At 36.3% G+C, this 3,181-nt stretch overlaps 1 pseudogene; it reads left to right on the top strand.

The window, feature by feature from the left end:
* The first annotated feature begins 1,916 nt into the window (after positions 1-1,916).
* LOC106330378 lies at positions 1,917-3,075 on the top strand (annotated as a pseudogene).
* The last annotated feature ends 106 nt before the right edge of the window (positions 3,076-3,181 follow it).

Here is a 3,181-nt window from a genome sequence, read left to right as displayed (position 1 = left end):
ATAAAATACTCATTTTCAAAAAAAAATAAAATAAAAAGTAATAGCACAAGATTTTCGTGAATAATTCAAACTTTTGGGCTGAAAGAGACAAGTCAAAGTTCCAAAAAATCATGGGTTACTTAAAAATAAAATAAAAAGTAATGGCACAAGATTTTCGTGAATAATTTAAACTTTTTGGCCGAAAGAGACAAGTCAAAGTTCCAAAAATCATGGGTTACTTTTGTGTTAGAATTCAAGTTTTGAGTCATATTTACAAATAGCCTATTATAATTTATAGAATCCTTATATATATATATATATATCTTTTTAGACACTCATCCTCACATTTAGTACAAACAAAAGTTTATCAGGACAGCTACTTGCAATCAATATTAGTATTATTTAATGATTATTAATAGTATATCTTTTTTAGATCCTCATCTATTAATAATATAGATTTCCAAATATAATAAAAAATATCTTTCAAAATAAACAGCTACTTTTTAAAGAACTGTTGTTTAATCCTCGTCTATTTCCACATCACTACATCTCGGGTAACCAGCAGATTTGGAAATCAAAATATACCTCAACCAAATCCTTTAAATCCAACAATATTTGTTTACTAATTATTTTTGGTAACAATATTTATATTATATTAAATTAAATTTAAAATTTTACCAAAAAAAAAACAATATTCATATTAGTTATTTCAACAATATATGAAGGGGATGATTGGTTGCGGCTGTAGATACTCTGGACAACCAATATTTAGGGTGTGATTGGTAGTGGCTGTGAGTGCTCTCTACAGCCTCATTTCTTTCTAGAGCACTAAATCTACACCAATCTTGATTTCTATTTTTTTTTTAAGTTCACAGCCTTTTTATAAAATCTACAGCACTTCTTTGAAATTATGTCTTTACAATTTCTCTGCAGAGACAAAAACCTACAGCCCATATTTAAAGACTTTTAAAAATTAAAAATCTAAAGCCAAAGCAATAAAAACCACAGCAATATTTCTACAGTCAAAAAATGAAATCACAGCACTTACCAATCAACCCCTTAGTCTAGAGCTATATACGTTGACCAATCGAGCTTTTCTTTCCTTAAAAAACTCACAGCAAAAAAAAATCTCTGCAAAATCAAAATGTGGCTGTAGAGATCTTTATTTCCAGAGCAAAAAATTAGTGTTTTAAAAATCTAGGCAATGAAAGATACAGCAAATAAATCTACAGATTAAATTCTACAGAAAAAAATATAAAGCTACAGCACTTACCAATCATTCCCGAAAATTGGTTAGCATAATATTTTTGGCCCCTTAACTTGCGGATCAATCATCATTTATATCGATGATTTAATATAACAAAATCTAAACAATTTTATATCTTACAAATTTATAGAAGTTGCATAAATAAAATGTTCTTCAAAAAATTATTGTTGAATCATATATCAATTTTGTAAACCATACTAACTCGTACTTCTCTCTTTCTTCAGATTTTAACTTCAAAAAATTGTTTTTATATATTTTATATAAATACATAACTCTCTTCATATATATTTTTTAATTTATTTATTTGATACTAAATATTGGTAATACAATAGATTGTAACACACGTACACACACTAAATTACTCAATGTTATACGACTAACTATTGAAAATATATCATTTATTATAAACGAAAAACTAAAAATAAAAAATAAATACCCCTTGCGGATAAGGGTCTAGTAAATCTTTAAAATCCATAAGTTATATACAAAATCATAATTTGCTTTAAAAGATTATTTTAATTTTCGGGATTTCAAAATGTCAAAATCTAGCTATTTTTTTTTCTGTAAAAAACGTTCTGCATGGTTTCATCTTATAACTAACCAACACGAGTCCTTTCAACAAATCAAATTTTGCTGCAAACTGATCTTTTGACTTCACAAAGTAGCGGCAATGGTTGTAATGTCCGAAATCGCCGACTACGATAACGGCGACAAGAAATCACCGCAAGAACTCCCCGGAGGAGAAACAAGAATTATAACGACGACTCGAAGGTGTTCTTTGGAATCAGTACCCGTAGACGTCACCGAATGCATCGTCGCAAGCTTCTCGAGGTACGAATACCCCGCGATAGCCCTCGTCTCCTCCCACTTTCGTCGCCTCATCGCTTCCCACAACTTCCGCCTCGCGCGATCGCAGCTCTCCGCCTTGCTCGGGTTCTCTCCTCACGAGCTCCCGCGCTGGCATATCCTCTACCGAACCAACAACAACGCTTCTTTGCGGCTGCGCAGAGTCGACTCGCTCCCTCCCGTTCCTTACGGATGCGCCGTCGTGGCTATCGGACGTGAGGTATACGTCATCGGCGGATGCGACGGCGGCCGGAGACACACCTCGGACGTGACTCTCGTCGATTGCTTGTCTCACACGTCTCACTCGCTCTCCGGGATGAGGGAGGCTCGGTACGGGAGTGATCGACGGGAAGATATTCGTGATGGGAGGGTGCGAGACTCCGTCCGCGGATTGGGTTGAAGCGTTTGATCTCGAGAGAAGGGTTTGGCTTAGGTCGACGTGGCCGGCGTTATCTAACGTGAGGATTGATTTCGTGACGTACGCTGTGGTGAAACAGAGGATTTACACGTTGAGTCCACGTGCGTGGTGTCACGCTTACGATCCTAGAGAACGTACGCTAGAAACATGGGCCGGTGGACATGAATTGAGGGGTTTGTGGCAAGCATCGTCTTGTGTGGTTGATGGTATGCTGTTTAACGTTGGTCCTGGGCGTTCTCTTGGGCATTTGGTAATCGTGTTTGATCTGAAGAAGCAAGTTTGGAGACCTGTTAAAGTTAAAGGTGCTCATGGTTTGCCTCCTTGTGTCTATCAGTATGGTTACGAGTCTAGAATGGGTAGTGTTGATCGGAAGCTTGTGATTTTTGTCGGTAATCAGACCCAGTGGTGGGATTATGAGGGTGAGAAAAGTATATGGTGCGTGGAGATCGGTTTGAGAAGACGTCTAGGAGGTGAGATTAGGGGGAAGGTTGAATCAGTCGATGTTGTGTTTAGAACCACCAAGTCAACGCGTAGTATTGAGCTTTGTCGAACTGTTATCGTCTGATGAGTACATGGGACCGATGGTTACTTACAGGTATGTTATGTGTTCTGTGATATTGAATAAATATCCACCTTTTGAATTTTGATGAATTCTTATATGTTTAGAGAGA

Source organism: Brassica oleracea, chromosome C3, assembly GCF_000695525.1.
Source record: "Brassica oleracea var. oleracea cultivar TO1000 chromosome C3, BOL, whole genome shotgun sequence".
Classification (NCBI taxonomy): domain Eukaryota; kingdom Viridiplantae; phylum Streptophyta; class Magnoliopsida; order Brassicales; family Brassicaceae; genus Brassica; species Brassica oleracea.
This window is presented reverse-complemented; position numbering and strand designations above follow the sequence as displayed.